The sequence below is a fragment of the Dermacentor silvarum genome, chromosome 10, assembly GCF_013339745.2.
Source record: "Dermacentor silvarum isolate Dsil-2018 chromosome 10, BIME_Dsil_1.4, whole genome shotgun sequence".
Classification (NCBI taxonomy): Eukaryota; Metazoa; Arthropoda; class Arachnida; order Ixodida; family Ixodidae; genus Dermacentor; species Dermacentor silvarum.
This window is the reverse complement of record NC_051163.1, coordinates 94,002,458-94,026,037: the sequence shown is the minus strand read 5'-3', so window position 1 is coordinate 94,026,037 and position 23,580 is coordinate 94,002,458. Positions and strand designations below refer to the sequence as shown.

At 47.3% G+C, this 23,580-nt stretch overlaps 1 protein-coding gene across 14 annotated transcripts in view; it reads left to right on the top strand.

Annotated features, from left to right (window-relative positions):
- LOC119466292 (cuticle collagen 2-like) overlaps positions 1-23,580 on the top strand; it is a 1,179,781-nt gene that overhangs the window by 452,988 nt on the left and 703,213 nt on the right. Inside the window, exon 3 of one of the 14 annotated variants that reach the window (XR_007463704.1) lies at positions 21,868-21,894. The exons of the other annotated variants lie outside the window; for them this stretch is intronic. The gene's annotated coding sequence lies outside the window, so the exon portion shown is untranslated. The remainder of the gene's footprint in view (positions 1-21,867; positions 21,895-23,580) is intronic. 14 annotated transcript variants of the gene reach the window in all.

The following is a 23,580-nucleotide window of genomic DNA, read 5'->3' as shown; positions in this document are numbered from 1 at the left end:
AAAACGGCTCCCGTAGACGGCGTGACGCCTTTTTTGCGGAAAGCGCGAACGCGCGGCCAGAAACAGAGCCAAGACAGAGCCGACGGCAGTGATAAAGCGGAAGTATGGTGGCTAGGCACCATAGCGGAAGGTAAAGCGCGCGCCGAATTGTGAATACGGTGATCGTCGACGCTCGTCGCAATGGACCAACTAGTTGACGACTCTAACAACGACACATTGGCTCGCGATGCTGGGCTCAAGTTTAACGATTTAAGCTCCGATGAGCATGACATGCTGCCGAATGCTCGCGTTGCCGGCGTCGTTGCCTACTACTTCGGCGGCCTCGACACCGGCTCTTCCGAGCGCTAAAGCAGCGAGGACTCCTGCAATGCGACATCTGGCGACGAAGCTGGTCCCCGTCTGGACGCGCTGTAGCGACTCTCAAGGTGTTAGCAAATTCAAGTGCGAATTTAGCGAGCCCGCAACACCAGCGCAGCACTACGCGATAACGAAACTTCTGAAACTCGAAAGCGCGCGCGGCGCATAGTCGAGCGAAAACGAAACCTTTTGACCGCCCCCGTCGTTATCATGTGTAACGCCAAAAAGGTATTTTTTCTGTGAATCTAATAGAAGTAGACAAGTAGCATTTTCTTCCGTCTTATGATCCAACGAAACAATCTTTTTAATACGAGTGTTTGAGTACTAGTGAGATTTTCTTGTTTGAGGAGTTCCTTCGTCATCGGGTGAGTACCGGAATGTCCCTGGGGAGTCTCTTATCGTGTCCTGCATTTACCTCAATTTCTCGATTAATAAAGCTCTGTTCACGATTATACTGACGCCTTAGACGTTCTAGAGCATTACTCTATCACTTTAGGTTGACTTTTTATTGGACTTTAGTGTCCCTGTTAAGTGCAAGATGGGTAACACTGCCCTCAAGCAACTAGCAGACCTATAAAAGAAATAGCAGATGTGATTGTCTGCAGAAATGCTTTGTTTACTGGCTCTATTAGCCACTTGATGTATGGCAAAAGCTCATAATCTGGTCAAACTCGGCCGCTTTAATCTACGAAAACGCATGTCGTGCCCCTTGCAGGGCATAACAATTGACCGTGAAAATGAACTTTTCTATAATTTAGCACGACTCAAAGATGCAGTATTCAATGTAAAAGAGCATAATAAAACCTGACAACAAAATAACAAAGGAGCCCGGACTCTGACAACGTAGGTTCCTTAAGCCCACAGTAATAAGGAGCTTCTTGGCACGTCTGTTGGGTAGCAGCACTTAAGAATCTAGTGATCTGAACTGCACATGCATGAGCTGTCTTCCACTTTCTTATGTGCGTTTCTGCCTCACTATTGCTTTCGTCAGTTGTGTTCAACTTGGTGGTTGCACGATGTTGGTCGACCAGTCTTCGGTATCTGAGCTGTGTGCTGAATGCTTGTGCTAAATATGAAGTTCTAACTTTGCTCACAAGTACCTTACCGTAGTGAACAGCCAAAACATGTATGTTTATAATTGGGTGACACTGAGAACGGACAAGAGAAACATGCTTATTTTGCCACGAATTCTTGTGTCCATTTTCCTGTCTTCTTGCGACATAGTCCAATTATTCGTGTTTTGAAGGCCCACAGCTAGGCTGCCTCTGTGCAAAAATATGTCAAGTGGCGAGGTTGTATTGTCGTTAAATGACCCAGTAATGAAAAAAATCTGCATGTACTGGCACACTGTGACATGGTTGTATTATTTGACTAAAACCACTGCTTCGATGAGCTTCCATGTATTGTATAGAAATGCAAATTATGTGCTCTGGCAGCATTTAAGCGTGCAGTTGCATATTAGTGACTGGTGAACTCATGTGGAAAACTCATGATTGTGCTTGAACGTCTCAAGCTTTCGTGTAGTTGCAGCTGCGCAAAAAAGTGATGTATAATGATATGGCTTTACAAAGCTATCTCATTTCAAGCATGCCGGATGTTATCATGGGGTATGCTTGTGTTAGAGGGCACAGCAGCAGTATACTATAGGACAATATGATGCACAGCTACTATGCATGTGAGCCAAAGATTTTCTTTAGCACCAGCAAATGCCACGCAATGTTGGTCGCACACGGGATAGTGTTTAGCAATTCCAAATGGTGAAAAAAAGGCTCATTGCAAAACGACTCAGTTCACAAATAAAAAAGGTGGAATTAAACTAGCAGTAGCATCAAGTGCCACAAATATAACTAATTTTTGCATGGATACTGCCTAATTGAGTGACACAGACTTGGTGCCACGATCCTGCTTTATTGGCAAGATACCTCTTGTGAAGAGGACCCATCACATGAGTATTGATGCTGCTTGCTGCAGAACTTTTGTCCTCACCCACCGTTCATTGTCACATTTCATATTACTGTAGACTCTAGATAATTCAAATTCAAGGGGATTTCAGACTTTGCATTATCAGAAGTATGAATTATCAGATGCAAGCTTAAATATGACTCAAGGCAGCATATTAGCTTACATGGCAAGAAAAATCCTTTTGATCGGGAATAGTTGACTGCTTTCTTGCAGCATATGACTTCAAAGCAAAGCTGTCTATTCCAGCAAGTGCTTTCTTATTGTTCCAAGACGATGACGAACTTGCGTGTCTCAGCGATGTGGTGAAAGTCATATCAGTTAAGTTCCGGCAGACTATTGGCTATATTTTTACTGTTTTAAAGATGTATGAGCGTAAATGTTCAACTGGGTGTGACAAAGGCATCTAATTTTGATAGTAGAAACAAGAAAAAGTATGAATTAACACAATGGTGCAGTTCGAAGGAATTGGCATTTAAATACATTGAAAACTTAGTTGGCGAACCAAAAATTGCAAATTAGTTTGAACTGAGAGTACAAAATATCCCTAGTTTGAATTATTACGAGTCTACTGTAATGATGAGAAGCATGTCGTGATGTTCATGGGTGCTGGGAGGCAGGCAAAGGCAGGGGAATCATGTACAAAGAAACCAGCACAGAAGGTGCATCAAGGTTAAAAATCAAAGCAAATGCTGGTTGCATGACATGAACCACAGGCTAGCGACCAAAGTGAACGCCTTCCTGGCTCTTCTAAGAGCATCCGAATTACAAGGCATTGTTGGACATCTGCAAAATTTTGATCTCTTGTTTATTTTTCCTGTATTTTAGGATTGTTGACGTCCTTGATGTCGAGGTGGGGCCAGAGACGCAGCAAAAAATACCTGCATGCACTGTCTACAGAATGCCGAATGCACCAATAACCTTGAAGATGAGCATAGAAAATCATGAGCCTGGGAAGCATTTCAAGAACCGAAATCAAGTAGTGCAATGGCTTTTCAATGACCTCTGCTCATACACAGTGTTAGCCCCCTAAACATGACATTAGCATGTTTATTACATTTCATGCGCATCCCTTTGATGGCACTTACTGCTTGTTGTTTAGTAATGTTGCTTAATGTTCACAGTATTGGTGTGTAGTGAATACTTAAGACCTCAGTGCATGCTTTGCGACTATCAGTTGCATATGCAGCTGCCCAGGAGTTCACAATTGCAGGAAAAGGCTGTGCCTTTATGTGCGTACAGACTTTCTGCAAAGGAAACTAGTGACTCCCTGTACACCTACCTGCCAGCATATTTGTATTGTGCTGCCTTCCAAACTTCGTCTCCTCAGTTATGTTTGTAGAGCGCATGAGAGAAAGACGAGACTTTGTACCAGCGCTGCAACTCAATCTCAACAGATCCTTTATTTCTTCCGTTCCCAGCCAACTAAGCTCCCGCACCACACGTGGCATCGCCTGACCTCGTCTTCTTTCCTAGGGCGATTGCGTCGATTGGTGGCGCTACATGCTAACATTTCTCGTGCAGCATACTAAAATTAATTTTTGTGCAGTGCCTGCACATGTGATATTGTGGCATGGTTATAAGTAACATTCTCAGTGTTTTGGCTTTTGTAGTGTGCTGACACAGTTGAGAACTTCCTCCTTGATTTTTTTAGATGATGCTTGGTGTGTAAACCAGATTCATTAATTTCAGCTTCCTCGGCTAAGGCCCAATCAGTGTTTCGCTTACTGTTTGCAGCATTGCAAAAGCTGGACCCTTTGGCAGTCAAAGGGGGTGAACAGGCATGTCCTCAAAAACCAGTCATTTGGTCACAATACCATTGACAGGATGTCTTCCGATTAGTTTTCAAGCTTGCATTTATTATTTGTTGCAGAAGGCTGTGGCTTTCATACTGCTGCACCCAGTTCATGAAAGAGCATGGAATGTCATTTCTGCAAGCCAGTGTAACTAGTCAATGACATGCTTAGTTGTAAATATTGGATGTATATTCAATTTCAGTTCACCTTTTTGAGCGGCATCAAAGCGTATTAATTAGATTTATTCGTACAAATGTTCTGTGGGCCACTTAGCTGCGCAAAAAACACTTAATGTTACTGCTGTGATTGAGTAAAATAACTGGAGTTAATTCATTTATTAGTTACCGCTTTGTCGTCAGTGTTTACATTAAGAAGGTGAGTGCAGTTACTTTCTTAGTCATTTAGTTTTTTAGCACAGAACATGCTCTTGTTTGGTACAGTGATGCATGGGATTGAATTGCGTTTCACAAAACACCGTGGTAGGTCATGAGATACAGTTGCGGCTTCTTTCCTGGAGATTTTTAACTCCGCCTAAGGCTATTTTTTCTCAACTTAATTTATTTGGCAGGCTGAAATGCTGCATATTGAGCCTCGCAAAATGCAAGAATTTTTATATGCATGTTGTATGATGTGCCATTTATGTAGTGAATTTTCAGAAAAAAGAAACAGGAATTTTGATGGTTGAATGCCAGAAAAAAATGCACCTACGTTTAGCTTAGTGTAATGTCTTGCAATATTTTTTTGCGTTTTGTTTCCAGCATGTTACTGAGTGGTAATGGTCATATTGTATTGTATAGACAACAGTAATGGGGCGATAAAAAAGGAAATAAACACCCGGAATGGAGGTTGCTTCACTTTGGTCAGCGAGCTTGCCTCCTTTCATCATCCCGTAATTGCCAGTAGTTACCAGCTAGTGCACCTCCCCCTCCCGCTTTTCCTCTATTAAAGTGAAAGGGAAGTATTTGCATGTCTTTATGAACAGAAATGGTTGCTTATGCTCACATTTTAACGTGCTGAATAAAAAAATGTCTGTCTTTCCCAACACTGCTTTGTTGCAAGGTACCCTGGAAAGCTGTACGATGTTGCTGCTAGTGCCCTGGTGAATGCCTACCAGAACTTACGAGAACTCAACGAGAACTGGGCATGTAAGGAGCTACTATTATTGCAAACAAACGATCTTTATAACAAATTTTCTCTCGTGTATTTAGCGAACCATATGTGAAATCAACCAGTTAGATAAGAGTTTTTCGTTGTCATATCATTAAGGTAAATACAGTCTTGAAAACCCTGCCGTTATCCATGGAAACGTGTTTCGGCATCTAACAATTGGCATTGTTAGATAACTGTGGCACCCTAGTGCCTCAGCTGATGGTTATAAATAGAAGAAAGGTATCTTTGCATACCGAATTTGATACGAATGAGGCTGTGCTTTCTTTGTTTTTCTTGCTTCATGTACAGGGAAAGAATGCAGGTCACTGTGCAAGCACGACAGCTGCCTGCAGGTATAGTTCTATGCTGTGCTTGCCGGCTGCATTGATTATCTAAGAGCTGTTTGGCCAGCTTAAGCAGCACAATGAGCTGAGCTTTGGTAAATGTTTCATGCTCTGCAGGATTCCTGGCGAGAGGCCCTTTGGTTCAGGGCAAATTATGAGCGCGGAAGGATGAAGCAAGAGGCTGGAGAAACGACTCCTGTGGCAGCGAAGAGGCCATGCAAGCCTAGCATTCCTGAAGATGCTCAGAAATGGATTGCAAGACCTTGTTGGTGTGAATACGGGCATCAGATTGGCTTATGCTAGGTGCATTTCTTTTGTACAGCATCTAACAATGTTTTTCTTTACATTTTTTAGGCTACTGATCTCTGTGAAGCAGAGAACGGAGAAAGTATTGCGGCGCATGTATCTGGCATGCAGGAAAGAGTTGAGGAAGGCGAGGCCAGACAACGCATACATCAGTGAGAGCATGTCCAGGACGTTTTCAGCACGACGTGCAGGGATTTCAAAAGATTTACCTTCCGTGGAGAAGGTCACGGACAAGTACCCAGCATTCATGCTGGCCACTATGGTAAATTTTACTCTTAAGGGGCGATGCGGATAGGAAATTATTTTTAATTTTTTTACGTAGGACTTTGCAAGTTTGATTCTTTGTAGAGATTGTGATGCTAATTTCAAAACTAATTAGATTTATTGTGGCTCTTATAGTTCCCGAGTTCTAGGATCTAAGAAGAACAAAATACAGTGAAACCTCAGTAGTATGTACCTGGTAGTGGTGGCCACACGGCATTACATGCTAAACGGTACTATGCCAAGTACAAATTAGCCACATGTGAGGTGCATCACCGCTACCATCAACTAGATAAATACAATGCCGCAGCACAAATTGCCTAGAATATGCAATGTCATTTTCCAAAGTACGGAAAGAAATTGTCTCTTTTGCATGATTGCCCAATAGCACGCAAAGGTGATATACCACGATTTTGATACCAAGGAGCATTTCGTAACTTTGATAGAGAAAGCAGCTGCAGACATGGCCGGCAGAGCAGATGACTCGTCCTGCTTTTTTCGATGCACGTGCACGTGTCTGTACAATGATAGGGTACTCAGCTAAAAGTGGCGCCATTTTACAGAAATGTGATACCATGTGGGGCCACATATCGCGAGCAATTTGTGTGCAGCGTGTCGCCTACTAGAACACGCCATCACATGCCGGCAGACCTGCACCAGCGTTTTCTGAGTATCCATTTATTGCAGAAAGCTTTGGGAGCAGCTATGCAGGGAGGTTTTTCCATGCCAGCGTCACTCCTGGCTGACTTTGCACGAACACTGTATGCATCTTGTCGAGCCAACGGGGCGATGGTGAGCTGCTTTCGTTTCTGCAAACGGCATGCACTTGAAGCGGTCTCACACAAAGAGGTGACGGAGAACAGCGGCGAGTTTAGGTTGTCACTTTAAAAAACATGCAGTATGCTTACAGCGACGCTATACTCTATGCCACATGCAGACTTTCTGTTATCAACACTCAAATCCACTCTCGGAAGATGCTGTTTCCAATCCACTGATGGCATCGGGGTGTATTCACTGGCTGAGCTGTACAGCAATCCAAAGTATTCATTGCACCGACTCAGAATGGGACTGCTATGAATGCGACAAAGCCAACTGGCTTGTTGGGAAGTACAAGCAACGTATATGTACAAAATTCACGTCTCCCGGATAGAGTTTGTACATCGAAAAATTAAAACGCCATCAGTAAGCAGTGTGGTGCATGAATATTTGCTTCTTAATTTCCTCGGGGAATTTTTTCCCTTTACTGACTCTAGATTTCTGAATGATTTTGTTGTAACGTAAGGCTACCTTCCTAATGTCCCGGAGTTTCTTTCTCTGCTGACTACATCCTTGTGAATGATTCTGCTTTAACCACCCATTGTTCACCCTGGTATTATGCGATTGGAAAAAAGAAATCGATTCATGCACATGTATAGATTACTGTTGGAAAATGAAAATTGGATTGAAAAACCGAGAAAATTGGAAAACCATAAGTTACTTGCTTTTCCTGTTTCTGACGCTGTGTTTCTGGCAGTGGTTATACAAGTCCCCATCATAGGTGTCGAAAATCAGCTGATGACTACTATCAGTTCTCTTACTCAAGCTCTGCTTGGCACATCCGAAGAAAAACAACATCTGCGAAAAAATTGGACGGCAGAAGATGGCTAAGCCTTACAGCTCCCAAAAGTAACATATCTAAGCCGAGAGCATCGTCATTAAGCCTACGTAACAAAAGCCACTGGGGTAAAGGTAATGAGTTAGATGACAGTAGTGCAACTTCTAAAGAAAGAGGCTTATAGTAAGGTTACGTGTACTACTTTCATTGAAAGGACCAAATGAGAAGACACCAAATGCTAAAGGGCATGACGCCAATACGCGGAGGACTCTTGGCTCAGCATGCGCTCTATGCCATTTGTTTGTTGTCGACAACACCTCACCTATGTGCATGGAAAGCGACATCTGGAATATAAAGATACGATATACAGACGCGATGTTACAATGTCACGAAATCAACAACTGCAATGTGCAAGGAAATGATGAGGATATCTGCGCATATTGGGTGCCAGGCGTATCCTATATGTACGCTGGGTTACGGTAACCATGATAAGGACGCCGTTATCACAATCAAAATTACTTCTAGTGCGTAAGTCTCTGTCAAGAAGTCTGTGATTTTCGCCTCCAACTCGCGGCATGGTGTTAGATAATAGAATAGCATGGTGTGGTGGATGTTGGAATAAAATTGATTCTGACTCTGCTATCAGATATTATTGCACTAACTAACCACGTGGAAAACGTTTCGGATGAGATTACACTATAGTTATCGCGCAACCTAATGCGAACGTGTAGGCGCCCCGCTACGGTATAGGACGATAAATGAGTCGAACATGCTTTCTAGTTAGTCGCCGCTTGATACTGAACGCTTTGTATACGACCTAAAATACATTAAAGTGACGGTATTGTGATTACAGACGTTTCCTGTTGGTAACTAGAAAGAAGGGGCATAATTTAGTTATTTCAGTATATTTATAGTTACTACGAGTACTTATACTAAAAATAGAAATTATTACTTTCAACCGCGTTCTTTGAGATGTGTTTATGAAGTTTCACATAGGAATTCTTTATAAAATTGCCTGACGAATTATTACTGCTAGACATCCATTCAAGAAACCGGGGATCAGGCTATAAGTTTATTATCGCGATAAATTGCGAATATTATATCCTGAAATAATTTGTTTAGGCATCAAAGCACTGAACATGAGCATATTTATAGCGGTAACCAAATAAACAATTCACGGAGAAAAAACAAAGATGAAGCTGACAAACAAGGAATAAAGAAGCAGGAACCACACTGCGTATTGGAATATATTCTACTGGGGCGAGTGAATGCGTAGACGAAGAGGGTGTTCGATAGTGCAACCAAGCCGAAAATGTCGCCTAGTCGCATTAAGTAATTTGATTTAGTATCGTTTTCAATTGAGCTTTCATTTATCTCGGAGGCAATCGTAACACCCCCGTGCAATCTTTCGAGAAAAGCATTATTATCATCATGATCAGTATCATTACACTTGCGCGTATGAGCCTTTGGCCATCTTGCGGTACGTACAGTCAGCTTCACAAGCGATGTGACATTACCTTACTGGAGACCGCCTACATAGACCAATGCCGAAGCATGTGCTTGCAGCAGTGAAGCTAGGGAACCGAAGTAACAGGTTTTATTAGAATGCAACAATACCTACCCGGCTATAGGTTTAGGCTCCGCTTGCCTCCTTGAAGATTTTGGGTTCAGGGATAGCAGGCGGAAAGTTAACATGTCCACAAAAGAAACTAGTAAAGCGTATTGGAGATCTGGCGGCAGGAAAATAGGCAAACCACCAAAGTTGGAGAGAACAAAGTTCCAATTAAGGGTTCAGAAACCTTTATGCAGTAAAGTTTACGTTTGTAAAAGAAAAAAAAGGAAAGATAGGTACGATAGCTAAATATAGTAAGACAGCTTGGTGGCGCAACGAACCGCTTCATTTCTAGGGGGACGCTCATAGCATTCATCCATTTATCCAGCCGTGTGAACGATCAACTACTTACAGAAGTCCACACGGAATACCCGCTTTACAGTCAGGGTGGCAGGAGTCCCTGTTATCTCTTTATTTATTTATCTTTATCTATATTTGTCCCTCGCCTCTGACCATATTCGCTGCTTAGGTCAATGAGCCATTTACACGAATAAAGATGGTTTTTTCCATTTCTCTCTGTAGTGTGCAGAAATACCTTTCTTGTGCCTCGCGTCCCCGTAACAATATAACTAAAGGAGATCCCTGCGTCAAACAAATGAAGAATGCGCTTCGCAAATATTTTTGTATGAAACAAAACATAAAGTGAGCAAAAACTCTTCGAGTCCGCTTCGTCTGCAAGCAGCCAGATAAGGTTTATATATGTATATGAAAAGAATTCTGACTGTGGGACATGTCCAAATGAAAAAGAATAAACGGAGCGTAGCCACGTGTAGCGACTGCCACCAAGAACGGTATGAGGTGCTAGATAAGCAGACTAATCTGCTTTAAAAAGCGCTTTCGCTCGCAGTGGTCTTTCTGCGATAGTCAATCTAATTATTTGCGCACCTACATACGCTTCAGACCGAATTCCGAGTTTGAACATAGCTGCAAACTCAGCATAATGTTCGTTAACAGTTTATTTTGTTTGTGACCTTCCGTCGCTTTTGCGCGCTGTCTCTCTGCCTAATTTTATTTATTTTATTCGTAGAGTGTGCTCCCTACGTGGACAATTTCATATGGCGAGTTTCGAAATCGGCTTTCGGCTGCCGTCTTCGCGGCGCTCGACAAATTAATTGTGAGATACGGCCGAGAGTATACCAAAGTAGTTTCGCAACGAAGAAATGAACAATGAATTGAAAGCTCTAGCTTTTCACCTCAATGTAATCCGAAAGAAGGAAAATCTGGTACAACATTTCGCCCCGCAATGAACATCATAACCCATTGCCATATTTCTAGGCTGCTGCACTACAAAAAACATGTTAACTACCTTCATTTAACCTTGTGGCAGTGGATGTAGGGCGAAGCAGGTGTGTGGACGTTAGACAAGCACCGCCGCCCCAAGCGACGTACGTGATACGGGCACGCGCATGTGCCTACGTGCAGCCTACATCCTCATCCTTCGTCGCTGTCCGCCAAGCACACGTGCCATATTGAATAAATTATTGTCTAAAAGTAAATTGAGCCAGAAAATGCGTAAAGTACGAGTTTCAGACCAGCTGCAGACATAACAGCTTCGCAGTGTTATTCGACCATACGAGAAAACATAAATCTGCTACGTGGAAACTGAAAAACACAACACTTCTCCTGCTGCCGTTTGAGGTTTGTTTGAGTGGCCGTGGCCGCTTAATGGCCGTAACGTTAGAACAACGTATGTCCCCATTTTTGTAGGCCTTCCGCCTAGAGCAAGTACGTTATTGAAGTAATTATATTTCTCAAAGTAAAATGTGTCCGAAAATTCGTAAAGTATGACAAACACACGACCTACAGACATTGTAGCATCGGATTGTCATTCGAATATATAAGAAAAGTGAATTTTGTTACGCGGAAACTCAAACCCCAACCCAGTTTCCACCAGCTGTTTTTTGGGTGAGCACGACTTGAAAAATCCCGACCAACGAGAGAGCTTCGCTGTAAAAAATCCGCACTTTTTTTCTAAATATGAAATCACAGAGAGCAAGGCTTAGCGTTGCACTCTGGCTCGTCGGAAGGTGTTACAATACGCGGAGACTACATGTTGTCGTGACGTAGTGTGCTAGGAAACTGCTGCGGTGCAGCAACAACACAGCCCCGGCAGCTATAGCAGGCATCTGAAAACGCTAGCATGATTACCAGCGCAGCCAGCGGCACTTCAAGCCTCATATTTCTCGATGGTTCACGGGATGAGATGAAGTGCACGAGTTTGCATCTCGGCAGAAAGGCTAGCGTTTGTGTGCACAACGCTAACGCCAGCAACGGAAGGCAGAGCGCGGGCTTGGCTACACTGCAGAGCCGGTTGACGGAGCGTGCCCATTTGGCTTCGTTGTCCTTGCAGCCGAGTGACGGTGACAAGAACGTTAATTGGTTCTGAGAAAATGTCGCCAATTGAGAAACTGGGGCTTTTTTTCCTCGATGAACAGGGATCCCCCAGATTTGGTGCCGGTCCCCCGCGAGATCCGAGACCTTATCACGATCGCCGCCATTCTGCGAAATATGCATCGCGACCTGAACACAGGCAGGCGCCTTGCGCGAGCGACCGCCCTTCTCAGGCGCATAGACATGAAAACGGACGGTGCTTCGTTCGTGGAAGCCGCTGCCTATCGCAACAACCGAGCTTTCGCCGTGGTCGTTGTCTCATCCTCGCAGCGGATCCTCAACTCCGCCACGATCCTCACTCGAGAGCCCTAAGTAGCGGAGCAAGTAGCCATAGCCCTAGCTGTGCTCGACAGCAAACGTCCAGTCATCTACAGCGACTCCAGACCGGCCATCAAAGCCTTCGAACGCGGTGTCGTCTCGGACCAAGCGTTAGGCATCCTCCGCAGCGCGGATCAGAGTACCCTCAAGCACCACACCGTCATCTGGTTCCCCGCCCATCTCGGACGGGTGCCGGGTGCCCCGCCAAACCTCAACGAGATCGCCCACGACGCAGGGCGTGCGCTTACTGACCGCGCCGTCCTTGGGCAAATCCAAATCGCCGAGATAGAGACCAACCGGGATGCACCCATTACGTACAACGAAATAAAAAAAAACACTTCTACCTTGGACGCCGAATCTTTCCGCCCCCACACTCCAAATTTAACTGACCGCAGGCGCTAACGCTACGCTTATTACAAACAGACACATACCCAAACCCCGCCACACTCCACGTTCTCTATCCTGACGCGTACGCCAGCGACATGTGCCCCTCGTGCGGATACACGGCGACAATCGCACGCATGCTCTGGGAGTGTAGAAGCGCTTATCCCGACTATACCTCGGACAAGTGGGAGAAGTCCCTCAGAAGCTCGCTTCTCGCCGAACAGCAATGGGCCGTCCAGCAGGCCCACGAAGTGGCCGCCAGGTATTCCCTGTCGGTCCCTACCTGAGAAACGCCCGCTACGCCCTAAGCGCGTCCTGCAGGACCTAAATAAAGTTTTTTCCATTCCAGTCCAAAGTGTGCCCAGGGGCGCTCTGCAGATTTTTTCGCACCTCTGGGCACCTTATAACACTCCTCTGACTGTTTAAATTCGTGACAAAATGGTGGCGCCGGCGGTGACAATGCACTTCGGGGGCCAATAAAATTGCTATCAGGTTAAAAATGAGTGTTGCATCTACGAGAACATATGAATAATACAAAAAGACTGCGAGTAGAGGGCAGGGGCCTAAATCAAGCCATCGCAGCTCTTTTCACACACTGATAGGTGCTAATATAGGGCTAAATGCTCATCTGCTCTCACAGCAGAGCCCGAGGTATACGTTGGTAGAAACGCATTTGGAATTGTTGGCCGTAGACCTTTATAGGACTCTGCTTACCCTTCGAGCAGATGGTGCCTGATCATAAATAATTTGGTTGCATTGCCTTCTTAACAAAAGACTATGGTAGCGCCGCAAAACGCACCACGAACAGTTTGTTGCTTTCTCCATTCTGGATTTATCAGGGCGATAACCGTTGCGGCGTTCTCTGGCACAGCTGGTAAACAGAGAAGAGCAGTATACATCCTGAATGGTTTCTTTCAACGAAGGTCTCATTCTAAGGCGGTTTGCTAACGAAGGGCTTGCTGACGTTACAAAAAACTGTGAATGTTGACCAAAATAAGGTGGCCCTAACACCAGGTCTGCTGGTCCAGTGTGCAAAATTTTAGAAGTTGATAAGCATTCGCATTGCTTGTTTTTGCACCATTTATTGCTAGAAACTTCTGATGTCTGTAGAGCATGCCATTGCACATTACCGATAAGGTGTGCCAGCAGTAGATTTTGTAGTCATAAATAGGCTGCCTGAAAACACCCCTTTCACTATGGGTACAGTGGCCCCTATTAACGTTACAGAATTTGCGGCGAATGAACAGTGCACTGAAGTAAAGCTCACGTCAACTGAATCAAGCCTTGCTAATAGAGGATTCGTGGGCTCGGCTGCCATAACTGATTGTCTGTATACTGTATCATGTAGTTTCTTTGCTGCAACTGTGGCACGGCCAAGTCAGGCATTTCCTCATGCTTTAACCGTATCTCCCAAGGCAATGTACCAAATATTGCTTAAATAGAACATAAAAGGGGGATGGAAGAAATGAGGAAATGACTTTGCAGCTAGCATGCTGAATTTCCACTCCTATGTATGTTGGGCCACACTTGGGCCAGTCGTTGCGTCATTTCAATACAATATATGAACGTCATGCTCCGTACGGGTGTCTTAACTTGAATTGTACATGACAAACCGCGTGCAGTTATGAACAGCCAGCTAGAATACGGAAAATACCATTACGCACTAGCCACTGGCAGGAAGAAGTCCAAAACAGACCGCTTATTATCATGCGATCTATTGCGACCGATATCATTATGCGATAAATTATGCATATTGCCACCTGTAGGTAGTGGGCCGAGGGCAAGAGTGGCTCGAGCCCAAGAGAAGAAAGAAGGCCGCGCGCCCCTTCTCTGCTCGTGCCAGCCCCTACAGTCGCGTCTTCCGAGAGCCAGCTGCTCAACGGGTTATTAAACCTTCAAGACTACTTCTCGAGGCTCGTGACAAACTGGTGGAGGTGCTGGGTGAGCGTACTCACGGATGTTGCAGAGCCCTCCAAGGATCCGCGCTACGAATCCAGTACCTGTCGACACTCCCGTGCATCGGGCCAGCCGCAGGATCAGGGGACTGTGCCCAGAAGTCGTCGACGCTACGGTTCCCACCACAACAACCGGTATGACCAGCGCCTCCCTTCAAACCTCCCCAAGCGGTACGGGAAGCACGATGTCGAACCGTTACACACTTGAGAGCCCACGGATCCCGAAGACGTTTCATGGCACAGTGTTCGAAGACGTCGAAGACTGGATGGTCGAATACGAGCGCGTGGCCTCCGTGAACCAATGGAACAACACGGAAATACTCAGACACGTCTACTTCTACCTGGAGGATGGGGCGCGTACGTGGTTTCTGAACCGCGAGTAGCAACTGACGTCGTGGCGCGAGTTTTATCGTCAGCTTTTGGAGACCTACACCAGTGCTGATCGCCACGAACGAGCGGAACGAGCGATTCAGGAGCGCGTCCAGTTTCCAAACGAAACTGTGACCACGTACGTCGAAGACATGACACGACTCTTCAGACGAGCGGATCCAAGAATGACGGAGGAGAAGAAGTTACGTCATCTGATGCGCGGGGTCAAGGAGCAACTCTTCGCTGGCCTCGTACGGAGCCCTCCGAAGACGGCCGCGGAGTTCTTGTCCGAGGCCGTGACCACGGAAAAGATGCTTCTGCATCGCTCGAGCCTGTATGAGCGGCAAGCGAACAGCATGTCTGCTGCTGACGGCCATAGGAAGCAACAGTGACTGTCTGCGAGAACTCATCCGCTCTGTAGTGCGTGAAGAGTTGCAAAAGGCCGCCGTAACACCGCGCCCTATGGTAAGCTCCATAGCGAGCATTATCAAGGACGAACTGCACCAGAGGGTCCGTGACACCTTGCCTCCTGATAATGCTGCGGCAGTACCTCGTGAATACCCCCGTGCGACCTACGCGCAAGCGCTGAAGCGCCTTGTTTCCTCTCCGCCGCTGTTCGTTCGTGCTCCTCCTACGGTGTCAGTTCAGTCGGCGCAGCCGATATCGTACTACGACGCTGGGTATACACCTCCGCCCGTTGTTCATGCCGCTACATTTGCCCATCGTTCGGAGCAAGCAGTTCACTACGTCGACGACAGTCGCCCGCCTCCACGGAAGTCGGATGTATGGCGCACACCCGATCATCGCCCTCTGTGCTTCCACTGCGGTGAAGCTAACCACTTGTACCGCCAGTGCCATACCGGCGCCTTGGGATTCACGGCTTTTCCGCATACTCGCCGCCGCCCCGATACGGCCAGCGACACCGGGACATTGAGGACTACCTCTTTCAGCAGCGCTTGCCACCGCTTGCCAGGCGGCAGTCGCGATCGCCGTCTCCGAGACTGTTTTCACCTCCGCCCCAGCGGTATTCTCCTCAGCGGTCGACCAGTCCCCGCCGGGAAAACTGAGGCGATCTTTGGGGGCGAGGTCGCTGACGGACGAAGCGCTGAAGACCTCCGACGGACGCAGTTACGGAAACATACCGATCCGACATCACCTGCAGCTGAACGGGACGACCGGCTTTCGATATACCAGTGACTATTGACGGTTATGCCCTTAGTGCTTTAGTGGACACCAGCGCAGACTAAACGATACTAAGCGGGAAAATAGTAAAGCAGCTGAAGAAAGTGATCACGCCCTTGCATAACTCGCAGATTCGGACGGCTGGTGGCCACATCGTTACTCCGCTGGGCACCTGCACGACTAGAGTTGACATTCAAGGATCTACATTCGTAGCGAGTTGCCTTGTCTTACGCGAATGCTCCCGCGACGTTATCCTTGGGGTTGACTTCCTGCAGGAGTACGGCGCGATTATCGATCTGCAAGAGCGTCGTATCACTTTCTCTGCCGAACGAGCAATCGACGTGCAAGACGGCAAACGGCGCGACGACGTACTTCGTGTTTCTGCAGAGAGTGTAACGCTTCCTCCACGAGCCATTGTCCTCGTCGACGTCACATGCTGTGGCTTACGCGATGGCGAAGCGGTGGCCAAAAGTAACTTGGAACACCTACTGAAGCAACGTGTTTGTGTGGTTCGCAGTGTTATACAGATTCGTGCTGGTCATTCGCAATTGCTTGTTACCACCTTTAGCTACGAGCACCGACACCTGTTCCACGGCACTTCATTAGCGTTTGCAGACGCAGTAGCAAACGTTGACAACTGTTTCACGTCAGAAGTAGTGGAGACAGCAGACACGTCTCTGGGCCACCTCGACATCAATTCTGAACTGTCCACCGATAGCCAGACAGCACTGCGCAAGCTGTTGCTTGAATTCAGGACCTGCTTCGCACATTCTTCCAATGTACGCCAGACTTCCATAACTAAACACAGGATCATCACGTATGAAGACGCACGCCCGATACAGCAGCAGCCTTACCGCGTGTCGGCAAAAGAACGCGAAGCCATACGTACGCAAGTCTGGAAGATGCTTGACGATGGCGTCATCGAACCTTCCAACAGCCCGTGGTCGTCTTCGGTCGTTCTTGTCAAAAAGAAAGACGGAACGCTACGCTTCTGTGTCGACTACCGCAAGCTCAACAACGTGACTAAAAAGGACGTGTACCCGCTGCCTCGTATCGACGACTCGATAGATAGACTACTGCGTGCCCACTATTTTTCTTCTCTCGATTTAAAAAGCGGGTACTTGCAAATCGAGCTAGACGAACGCGACCGCGAGAAAACAGTCTTTGTGACTCCAGATGGGCTCTATGTATTTCGAGTGCTTCCTTTTGGCTTGTGTTCAGCCCCGGCTACTTTCCAGCGAATGATGGCCACTGTCCTTACTGGACTGAAGTGACAGGCCTGTCTTGTGTACCTGGATGATGTGGTCATCTTCTCTGAAACGTTCGAGCAGCATCTTCACCGCCTAGGGAGTGTGCTAGAAGCTATCCGATCGGCAGACCTCACGCTTAAGCCCGACAAGTGCCACTTTGGTTATGAAGAGCTCAAAATCCTCGGGCATGTAGTAAGCGCCAAAGGGGTCCGACCCGATCCAGAAAAGCTTGCCGCTGTGGCCGCGTTTCCAGCTCCTGCCGATAAGAAGGCCGTCCGGCGCTTCCTGGGTTTGTATGCCTACTATCGCCGGTTTATTAAATGCTTTTCGAAGATAGCGGAACCCGTGAGACGCCTTACAAGAGACGATACGCCATTTGTGTCGCATAATGAGCAACTGGCGGCTTTTGCTGAGTTACGACAGCGCCTTCAGTCAGCACCCGTTCTTCCACATTTTGACGATGATGCTGATACTGAGGTGCATACCGACGCCAGTAGCATTGACCTTGGCGCAGTGTTCGTCCAGCTTCAAGATTGAGTGGAAAGAGTTACAGCGTATGCCAGCCGCTCCCTGTCCCGTGCCGAGGCGAATTATTCGACTACGGAGAAAGAGTGCCTCGCGGTGTGTAGGCGATCATCAACTTTCGCCCCTATCTCTGTGGTCGTCCCTTCAAAGTAGTGACGGACCACCATGCCCTCTGTTGGTTGGCAAACATGCGCGACCGTTCAGGACGACTGGCACGGTGGAGCTTGCGGCTACAAGAATTTGACATCACCATCATTTATATGTCTGGCCGTAAGTATGAAGACGCCGACACGCTGGCCCGCGCACCCATTGATCCCGCCAGTCAGGAGACAGAGGATGATGACGGCTTCCTGGGCACCATTAGTTCGTCGGACTTGAGCAGACGGCAGCGTGACGACGCTGAGATTCGACCGGTCATCGATCATTTAGAGGGTCGCGACACAACCACACCACGCCATCTGTCTGCGAGATAACGTGCTTTATAAGAAGAATGCTCGCTCGACCAGCCGTGCTTACCTCCTGGTGGTTCCAAGGGACATGCGCGACGGCATCCTCTTCGCTTGCCATGACGAACCAACATCTGGTCATTTAGGCTTTTCACGAACTCTTACTAGAGTAAGCGAAATGTACTATTGGCCCGAGCTTTCGGCAAGCGTCAAACAGTACGTTGAAGGCTGTCGTGAATGCCAGCGCCGCAAGACACCATCCGTTAAACCGGCTGGCTTACTTCAGCCAATTGAAGCACCTCACACTCCTTTCGACCAAATCGGCATGGACATTCTAAGGACCATTTCCTCTGTCTGCCGACGGCAACAAATGGATGATCGTCGCGACTGATTATTTAACACGCTATGCTGAGACGCAGGCGATCCCACTAGCCACGGCCTCAGAAGTAGCGGAATTCTTCATGCACCACATCGTCTTGCGTCACGGTGCTCCCTCCACAATAATAACCGACAGAGGCACAGCATTCACAGCGCAGCTTATGGACGAGGTTTTTGAATTGAGCAACACCAGGCATCGCAAGACGACCGCGTACCATCCGCAGACCAACGGGCTTTCCGAACGACTGAATAAGACGGTCACACACATGCTCGCAATGTACATCGACGTTCAACACAAGACATGGGATCGGATCTTGCCTTTCGTGACCTTCGCGTATAACACCGCCGTGCAAGAGACGTCGCGCTTCACGCCCTTTCGCCTTCTCTACGGTCGCGAAGTCCAGACGATGCTGGACGCTATGCTGCCGTGTCAAGACGCTGAACTATTGACAACTGACGCCGAGAATTTTGCAGAGCGTGCTGAGGAAGCTCGGCAGCTCGCGCGGCTGTATATCGGCCAGCAGCAGCAGGCAGACGCACGACGCTACAACAACCGCCACAGGGACGTGTCCTACAACCCCGGGGACCAAGTTTGGGTGTGGTCCCCCGTTCGCCGTCGTGGCCTTTGTGAAAAGCTGCTGAGCCGGTATTTCGGTCCGTATAAAGTGCTCCGCCACGTCAGTGACGTAAACTACACATCATCGCAGACACGGAGTAGGACACAAAGACAACTGAGCTCAGACATAGTTCATGTTGTGCGCATGAAGCCGTACATTGCGCGTCCGTAACTTTTTTTTTCTCTTTCCTTTCCTTGTCTCTAATTTTCATTTATTTTTGGGAGATTGCTGCTTCGTTCATTGACTGTGCCGGCGTGAAGGCTTTTTTTGTGTACTTTCGCTTTGCCTGCCTTCTTCTTCTTTGTCTTGTACGCCTATTTTTTTTTTAGCATCGAGGCGATGCTTTTGTTTGGAAGGGGGGATATTGCCACCTGTAGGTCGAGGGCAAGAGTGGGTCGAGCCCAAGAGAAGAAAGAAGACCGCGTGCCCCTTCTCTGCTCAAGCCAGCCCCGACGGTCGCGTCTTCCGAGAGCCAGCTGCTCTAGGGGTTATTAAACCTTCAAGTTTACTTCTCCAGGCTCGTGACATGTATATACGTAGAAATAGTGCTTCTATAGCACACATCGCGTGCACAACGCTGGAATTTGCACGTCGCTAAGTAACTTCGCATGGCGGTTGAGTAATAACTTGGAATTGTAAATCGCTTAATCGAAATCAAGCGTCGACAATCACCCGGAGGTGATTGTCGCCTAGTGTTAGAGTAATTTTAGGATCTTGCAGGCAGGCATCGCGACATAATAAAGGCCATATGCTTTTGAACGTCGGTTTCGGATAGTGAGCATTGCATAATCCCACGCATAGAAGTAAACGGCAGTACCAGTATGCATTGTTAACAGCTCCGACCTCAGTATGTTGACTCCGTTGTTCTACTGTATACGAGGGCGAACAATTCCCACTTTGAAAACCTACAAAAGAAGAAGCACGATTGCACTGTCCACAAATATCGATAAGAAGAGGCGCATGGGGTCTCGACGCTGAAATTGCATATAGCAGGCAAAAATGAACATCGAGTAGCTGCAAAACAGGGTACTTGACACTCAAGGCGTTTCAGCCTGCGTCAGTGCAGTGCTTCATCTCGCCAAAGTGTTTTCTCGGTGCGTATGCAAGTCCCGGACATATTCTGCGACATCATTTCCATTTTCTTTCTTTTTTTTTCGCCCTGCGTCATTGACTCGGACATCGCCGTGACGCCGTTATCACGACGAGTGGCCACTCGATGCCGGTGATACAAGTAAAATAATGAATGTGAAATCAGTCATTACAAAGCATAGATGGCGATGACCGACCCTGTTTGTGCCAGGAGCCACCGGTCTGTACGTGCGATAAAACTGCTTAATTTCTTTAGTCCTGGATTATTGTAATTTGTAACAGTAAAGGTGCCGTAGTGCCTGTCTACCACCGCTATACTATACTACAGGTGGAGGATTAGAGCATACAACAGAAGTTTACAACATACAACAGAAAAATTTCCGGCAGAACCAATCTCACAATAATTAATATCGGCGTTACTGCGATTAGGCATTAAAGGAATGTAGCGACACACCTATTGCCACTGTAGACAATTCAGCTGCCAACCACAATGCCAATTGAAACCACGTACGACACAGGAAATCTTGTTGTAATATCTGCACCCCAGCTGAAACTCTGCAGTATCTCTAGTGTCTTGGCTGCAACTTCGTTCCAATGGCTCTGCATCAAGCGGCCGCAATCTACGCGGAGGTGTCATTTGTGGATGAGGCGTTATCGCTTTTTTATACAGTCGAACCAGAGTATATCGAACCCCCACATGACGAGTTATTGTTTGTATTGAACAGCTGTAAAATCCCATTGAAATTTTCTGTATGATTTTTTTATATATCGAATTACTATATATCGAACTTCTTTTGAGATCCCCTTCAGATTCGATATACCCGGTTCCGACTAATGGAAGATTGATCCGCGGCGCGAAACAAAGGCACGTAGAATGCTTCATACGCGAGAGTGAAGCCGCCTAATTCTTTAATATTCCGCTGCTACTGCCGGCTCTTGCTACATGCAACGAGCTCCTAAAAAGGAAATTCTTAAAAAAGCCACCGAAACCAAAAAGTATCAATGAATAAGCACATATGCGTATTCACGACCAATGCTGACAGTGGAGCTAATTATTTGCACGAAAAATAGCGCCAGAGTATTCTCCGCCTGGGCTTTGGCGCAGTTCCGAGTAGGTGTGCTTACGTGTCTGTGAGTATTTTTCTGTGCGAATGCGCATGGTACGTGTACGTGTGTCGGTGCGTCCGCCTTTCTATGCACGTGTGGGCTTGTTTGTAAGTGAAATGATGCACCCAATTTTAATCAAGTGAAATGTGCGAGTGAAAGCTCGCGAGGGACGCGCGCTTTCACGTGGAGTGAACGCACGGCAGAGAGCAAAGGTGATAACTCCGTCATGCGAAAGGCCCAGGAGACCCAGCAGGCCCAGCAGGCCCAGGAGCCCCAGAAAGCCCAGGAGCCCCAGGAAACCCTGGAGGCCCAGGAGGCCACGGAGGTCACGGAGATGCTGGGAGACCAGGAGGCCCAGGAGGTCCAGGAGGCGCCGGAGGTGCAGGAATCGGCTGGAGCGCAGGAGGCACTCGGGGCGCAGGAGGCCCAGGAGGCGCCGGAGGCGCAGGAAGCGCCACAGGTCGAGGAGGCAACTGAGGTTCAGGAGGCGACGGAGGCCAAGCAGGTGCCTGAGACCCAGGATTCGACGTAGGCTCAGGACGCACTCCCCCCCCCCCCCCGGAAACGTTTAGCTGCGACAGCAAATGCGGATCTTCCGACCGGGTGCAAGGAGAACTGGCGATTCAATCTCCCATGTGAAAGGAGGAAGCAGAAAGGCAGTGCTGGAGGGAGGGGGTGGGGCTTCTACTCTGCCGCAACTGCGTACTTTGCCCGGCTGCGGGCACACGCGCGCATGGTATCTTGAAAGTGATCTCCACACGGCTCTTAACTTTGTATGCGCTGTGCTTTCGTCGCTCAGTTCCCGTTGAAGCGACAGACCGCATGAACCTTCGCTCTCTGGAGTCGCGCTTGCTCAAGCCGGTGTTCTGACAGTGGTCTGCGGTTATCGAGTGTGATCTATTCATGTTCGCTTGTGACGGCTGACACCATGCTTGTTCATTCAGGTAGTAAGCGAATGTGTCCAAGTTTATGCAGCCGATAAAACCACAATTTCTACTCCGAATAGCTCTCTACTAATTTGCTCTCGCAATCGATGCTTCGCCTTTCGGGCGAAACTGCGACATTTTTTTAGCTGAGGAGGGGCACGAAGGCTTCGTACTATCTTCCAGATCCTACAAAGTGGCTTTCGAGGATCCAGACACGAACAGAAGGTCCTCCACCGTTGTTTTCCCATTTTTTGAAGGTGACGCCGTATTTTTCGTTGACCTCGTTGACATAAGACAAGGTCTAATGACGATTGAGTTCGCCTAACCTTCCTTTCCGCTATGCGACGGATCATGCGGAGCCGTTCATATTCAATATCAATCGCCGTTCTGGATGTAGGTGCACTGATAAACTTTCTTGTCTTGTGTACTGACGATACAATAATGTCTTCTCTATCAGATGGTGAAGTGATTTCTCCGCAATACTCTTCGACACATGTAGAGAATGTGGACCAATCAGTGCAGCGTACACTAGATGCAGTTGATTGCACAAACCACTTCATCTGCACATATGTCGGTATATATTCGCTCCCATGCGTTTCTATGTCCAAGCACCAGTTGACTGAGGGCAGCAGGCTCTGGGATACAATAGTGAGGTCTAAGCAACTTCCGTAGGTAGTGCCGCGGATGTAAGTGGGAGACCCATCGTTGATTACAGTCAGACCTTCCGTGTTTGTCAAGTCCATCAAGTTCCTATCCCGACCGTTCATTGCGACACTTCCCCCGTAAGGATGATGAGCATTGAAGTCTCCAATAACAACATGAGCGCCAGGGAAACCTTGTAACATACTAGATAGGTAGGAGAGGTCAAGTCTTTGGGTAGGCACCGATCATGGTAAACACATGCAGTTTATGTTTCAGTGTCACAGACACATTCATTTCTGTCATGTGGAGTGAATGCGTGCCGAACAAACGTCATGTCACTGCGTATACACATTAACACTTTGCTCTTGTGTCCATCTTCACGTGACCAGAGCTTAACGTATCCGGAAAGGCGATATTCCGACGTGAGATTTCGCCTTTTCACGATCACTGGGAAGCGGTATTTGAAAACCGGTTCCCTAAAGTCAGACATGAGGAGATGGCAAAGAGTGCACTTGAGCTAGCGCAGTAAAAATAATTAAACAAAAAGAGAAAGAAACTCAGCTGCGTGTTCTTACTGAAACCTCTAGCCGAAGAGGATATTTGCCAGAGACCTACGTAGTATG